A 6222-nucleotide genomic window follows, 5' to 3' on the forward strand; every position below is an offset into this window, starting at 1 on the left:
CATTTCAGTTTTTATCATAACTATTTTTTTAAAGATTTTATTTATTTATTTGAGAGACAGAGAGAGAGCACGAGCAGGCGGGAGGGGCAGAGGGAGAGGGAGAAGCAGATTACCCAATGAGCAAGGGAGTTGGACATGGGACTCGATCCCAGGACCCTGGGATCATGATNGACCTGATCTGAAGGCAGATGCTTAACCCACTAAGCCACCCAGGCATCCCATCATAACTATTTGTGAAAAAAATATATTTGAAGTCATCAACCGTGAGGTTAAAAAAACTTTATGATCTCAGAGATAGGAACTAAGCAATAATGACATAGGAAGTTAAAACTGTGGAAATAAAAATGTTCAATCATAGTATGATTAAACAGACATTAGGTAGGGGTCAATGTGAGATCAAACCTGGAATAGAGACCACTGTACTATGGCTGATACTTCATATTAGAAACAAGGCAAGTGTCTACTCCCTGGGAACCAAGATCCCACCAGATACAATGAACAATGTTTGGAGAGGGGGGCAGACATCTGAACACTTTATTGGGAGAAACAGGCCCATGTACCTTATAGACAATACAATTTCCCTTAAGGCAACCTAGAGTCACAAGACTTTTTAGTCTGAGGAATTTTGAATGTGTATAGGGATACCATAGCATATTAGGGAGAGGTTAACAACCAAACACTTTATTTGGTTCTTTAAGGTTGTCGCTCAGAATTGACAGCTAATGGACATTCTATCTGATGACTGGGGAAATCAACCTTCACTGGAAGACTTGCCCAGGCTGGAAAGCTGAGACCAATCCAGGGTCAACTCTTGCAAGCAAATAAGGCCTCTGAAACTTAGCTAGGATTTCTTAGTCTTTAAGACTCAAGGCTCTGAAGCAGGGGAGCAACTGCTTGGGGACCCTCTACTAATTATAAAATTTCCAGAAAAAAAGGCACCTGAGTAGCTCAGTTGGTTGAGTGTCCCACTCTTGATTCTCGTTCAGGTCATGATCTCAGGGTCGTGAAATCCAGCCCCACTTCGGGCCCTGGGCACTGGGAGTGGAACCTGCTTAACGTTCTCTTTCTCCCTCTGCCCCTTCGTGCTTGCACTCTCTCTCTCTCTATCTTAAAAAAAAAAAAAAAAGAGTCCCACACTCCACTGACTGAGCCAGCCAGGCTTAAAAACCCCTTAAAGTGGGTTTCTTGTAGTCAACATATAGTTCAGTCTTGTTTTTGACCCACTGGTACAACCTTTTTGAAGGGCAATTTGTCTTTAAAAAAAAAAAAGTTATTGACACCTGTTAAAATAGTAAGGAAGACTTCATTCAAGAAGACAGCAATAGGGGTTTTGTAATAGGGAAGAGAAATTGGACTTATCCTCAAATACAACAAGGACAAGTGGGGATTTATAGCCAAGGAGCCGGGTGCGTGTCAGTGAATGGAAAATTACTAGGAGGAGACATCAAGAGTAGGATTCTTGCTAACATGACCCAATAGAATTCTTGCTATAGGCAGGTCAAAGACATAACATTGAAAGTGGGGAATGAGGAACTTGAGATATCAAGGGTGACCAGAAATTAAAGGTGGGAGATTCTCTCTAAACTAATTTACAGGATTCTTTGCTATTGTACCCCTATGTTCACAGCAGCATTATTCACAATAATGAACTGGATTGGTCAGGCCAAAGACAGGGTGCGGGTGAAGGTCAAAGCTTATTCAAAAAGGCTCAGAGGAGGCTGACTGAAGTTTGGTCAAAGAGAGTCTCTGTCATGTGTAATATTTATCAAAATTAAACCTGCACATACTCTTTAATATAATTCCATACTGAGAATTTATTCCATAAACAGGGGGACCTGGGTGGCTCAGTTGGTTAAGCATTTGAGTTCAGCTGAGGTCATGATCTCAGGTCTTGGAATGGAGCTCCAGATCTGTGCTCAGTGGGGAGTCCGCTTCTCCCTCTCCCTCTGCTCCTCCCCCAGCTCATGCTTGCTTTCTCTCTCAAACAAATAAAATCTTTAAAAAAAAAATTTATCCCATAAACATACTTAAAAATGTACCCCAAGATGGTATGTATAAGGATTATTTCCAAACCATTGTTAATAGTATCTAAAAGACCACCAATAAGAGGATTAGTTAAATAAAGGTACTTAGTCTTTTCCCCCTGACTTTTTAAATGTAGAATACACAGAACATTTATCTTGTAGAGCTGAAATTCTATTCCCATTAAACAATAACTGCCCATTTCCCCCTTCTCCCCCAAGGCCCTTGTAATCACCATTCTATTTTATGTCTGAGTCTGACTACTCTTCACACTTCATATAAGTAGAACCAACCATACAGTATGTCGTTTTTTGACTGGCTTATTTCACTTAACAGAATGTCCTCAAGATTCATCCAAGTTGTAGCATATGTCAGAAATTCTTTCCTTTTTAAGGATGAATAATATTACATTGTATGTGTATACCACATTTTGCTAGTCATTCATCAATGGACACTTGGGTTGCTTCCGCATTTTAGGTAATATGAATAATGCTGCTATGAACATAGGTTTACAAATATCTTTTCAAGACCCTGCTTTCAACTCTTTTGGTGATAAACACAGAAGTGGAATTGCTGGATGACAGGGTAATTCATTTTCAATTTCTTGAGGAACCACCATACGGTTTTTGAGGCAACTGCACCATTTTACATTCCCACCAACAGCAAAAGCACCTTCTTAAAATGAAATACTATGTAGCTGAAAAAAAGAATAAGATTTATCCACATGTGGTGATATATCAAGTTATGCAAAACACTAAGCAAAAAGAAAGGTACAGAACCATATTACAGTATTATCCCACTAACAAATAACTAAAAATGGGTAGATAGATATTGCAACATGTATAAACATTTTTTTGAGAAGACACAAGAAACAATTAATAGTGGTCAACTTTAGGGAGAGGTACTAGGAAGCAGTAGAAGGGAAGTTTTTTCATTTTATACCTTTCTAAAGAGTTTGGTAGAAGCTATTCCACCATTATGGAGGCAGAATCTCTTTCTGTGTTATTTCAATTTCTTACTTTGGGCATAAGTTAAATATGTATATATGCTAAATATGTGTAAATATAAGTAAATTGTAGGACAAGGAAGAAAGAGATTTTTGAACAGGCTTACGCCACTATACTATTTACTTATTTTTCATGCTAATCCAACACCTCCAAGGATATACCAAAGGTTAGCTGTGCTTCAGTAGTTTGAGCCATGCCTTGGAGTGTTCTGAAAGGAAGTCTGGAAGGAGATAAACTTGTGCCAATAGCTCTGTGCAGTCACGGCAACGAAAATAGTAAATATGGGAAAGAATATTTTCAAGAGTGAAATCCTCCAAAGCTTTTGGGTGCTCTAGAATAAACAAAACAATCTTAAAATAGTTTTACTTGTTTTGATATATTGGTGATTATAGGTAAACAATACCTTTGAATAACAAAATGCTTCATTGTGAATAACACAACTCTTCACTTTAATTGAAAGATAACAAAATTGTAACAAAATTACTATAAACTATCATTGCATAATTCCTGACCTCTTACTTTCACTTTGCCACTATTTCCTTACATGCTAGGCTGTCTAGAAATTGTTTATACACACACACAACTAGAGTTTTAATGCCTGCCTTTTCATATTTCTAGTTATTGGCTTCCATTGAATAGAAGATAATGGAACTTTTTTTTTTTTTTTACAGGACTGCAAATTAAGAGTTAAAAGGAAAAATGCTCAAAGAAAGCATCTTTTTCCCTTATGGTAACTTTTTTCTATTATTAATGTAGCATAATTTGATTTTTAAGTAGAAACAATATAAGATTCTCCCTTAGATTATACATTTTTTAAAAAAACAGTTTTTTTGGGGGGGGCCTGGGTGGTCAATTGGTTAAGCATCCAACTCAGTTTTGGCTCAGGTCATGATCTCAGGGTCGCGAGATCAAGTCCCTCACCCAGCTCTGCACTCAGGAGGGAGTCTCCTTGAGATTCTCTCCCTCTGCCCCTCCCCCTTGCTCATGCTCTCTCAAATAAACAAATAAATATTAAAAAGAAAACAGTTTGGTTTTATACATATTTCAGAGAGAAACCAGTTAAAAATTACTGCACTTCAAAATATACTTAAGTTTTGAAAAAATAAACCACAAGAAATTAAATTTCAGAAAGCACTGCCTATTAAAAATATAAAAGTTCATTTTTAACCAGAAAATAACAGCTTAATCACACAGCAATCATTAAAAACTTTATATCCCAGTGCTACACATACAATATTCACAGTAAGGTTAAGACACTATTATAAATATACATTGTGACATCGGTAGCTATAAGGACTTTCAGTAGATAAACTGGTCATTAGTTAAAAAAGACACCTGGGGCGCCTGGATGGCTCAGTTGGTTAAGCGTCTGCCTTCCACTGGGTCATGATCCCAGGATCTTGGGATAGAGTCCTGCATCGGGCTCCCTGCTCAGCAGGGAGTCTGCATCTCCCTCTTCCTCTCCCCCTCACCACAGCTCACGCTCTCTCTCTCTCTCTTTCACTCTCTCTCAAATAAAATCTTAAAAAAAAATAAAATAAAAAGGACAACTAGTACTCATATGAAAATTAAAATATCCAGCTATTACACTCATTTAAAGGGAATATAAGCATCTGATGAAAAGTATTGTTTTTTTTTAAATTATTGGGCACCTGGGTGGCTCAGTTGGTTAAACAACTGCCTTTGGCTCAGGTCATGATCCTGGGGTCCTGGGATCGACTCCTGCATCAGGCTCCCCCTGCTCAGCGGAGAGTCTGTTTCTCCCTCTGTCTCTCCCCCTCACTTGTGCTCTCTCTCTCTCAAATAAATATTTAAAAATAAATAAATAAGTAATTAAAGAATGAGTACTGCACACCCAAAAAATAAACTAAAACAGTCAAACCAGAAACCATTTAAAAGTAAAAGGGTAAGAACTTGAATACCTTTGAGTATTTATTTAAATTGAAATTACCTTTATATATTTTCTTAAATAAATCAAACAATATTTCTACATGACAATTTAAAAAACTTAACACAGTCATGAAGTTAATTACATTCTACTCAGAGCCCCTAAGGTCAATCGGCTTAATGTTCTAAATATTTCCAACATGGTTTTTCAAAGCTACCTTCAGTGGGACTCCTGGGTGGCTCAGTCAGCTGGACATCTGCATTTAGCTCGGGTCATGATCTCAAGGTCCAGGGATCCAGGCCCCACCTCTGGCTCCCTGCTCAGTTAGGAGTCTGCTTCTCCCTCTCCCTCTGCCCCTCCCCCGACTTGTGCTTGCTCTTGCTCTCAATCCCCTCAAACAGATAGATAATATCTTAAAAAAAAAAAAAGAATAAGAAGTGAGGGCCATAAAAGGAGAAGAAAAGGCCAGTCTAGGTTGTGGCATTTCCAAATCTATAAGAAAGATCTGAGAATTTAACACTAGGACACTGTCAAGTCATTAAGCTTTATGTTCCAAATGCTTTCTTCCTGAGTCTTGAGAGGTACCAATGCTAATTACTTTTATTATAGAGAAAAAGAGAATCACTTGCCAACTTACCCTCTCCCATATGTGTTCCTGCTATAAGGTGAAGGTGCTGAATGCAGGCAGTAGCAAGGTCTACCACTCTATCAACCATAAAACTTCCTTCAGTATCAATAAAAACTGCTTCACCTTCCACTCCTCCAAAACATTCTGGTATCTGCACATCTACTGCCAACTGCATACTGTCAAGAGAAAGCTGAATGACCAAATCATTATCATAATCATCTAAGGCATTGTTTTTCAAACTCCACATCACCACCCATTAGGTACCACCATCAGGCAACAGAGATGGCTAACTTTCTGCTCCAAATATATGTGAGTCAATTGATATTTGGACTAGGGGGAGGGTGGACCCATAAAACCATGATTAAGGACTTTTTAGTGGTTTTTAGGCCTCTGGGAATGAAACCCTTTCTTATACTAAACCTACCTCCAAATATATTCCCAAGAATTAATTATATAATAAAATAGAAGATTACCTGTTTACCCTAATGATCACATTACAATGTTGCAAAAGAAACATTTTTGGATACCAAAATAATTATATCAATTTAAAGATGGAGTACTGAATTAACACAAATTGTAAACTGATTTTTGTTTGATGTGCATGCATACACACACAAAAAATTAAGGGCATATACATGCTTTTTTGGTCTCCTGAATGTAGACCCACAGCACCACAT

At 37.8% G+C, this 6222-nt stretch overlaps 1 protein-coding gene across 2 annotated transcripts in view; it reads right to left on the reverse strand.

Moving 5' to 3' along the window:
• The window catches only part of PPM1E (protein phosphatase, Mg2+/Mn2+ dependent 1E), a 183796-nt gene that overhangs the window by 175242 nt on the left and 2332 nt on the right, over positions 1–6222 (reverse strand). Inside the window, exon 1 of one of the 2 annotated variants that reach the window (XM_034641109.1) lies at positions 5555–5676. The exons of the other annotated variant lie outside the window; for it this stretch is intronic. The gene's annotated coding sequence lies outside the window, so the exon portion shown is untranslated. Of the gene's footprint in view, positions 1–5554; positions 5677–6222 lie in introns of those variants that run through there. 2 annotated transcript variants of the gene reach the window in all.

Source organism: Ailuropoda melanoleuca, chromosome 13 (genome assembly GCF_002007445.2).
Source record: "Ailuropoda melanoleuca isolate Jingjing chromosome 13, ASM200744v2, whole genome shotgun sequence".
Lineage (NCBI taxonomy): Eukaryota > Metazoa > Chordata > Mammalia > Carnivora > Ursidae > Ailuropoda > Ailuropoda melanoleuca.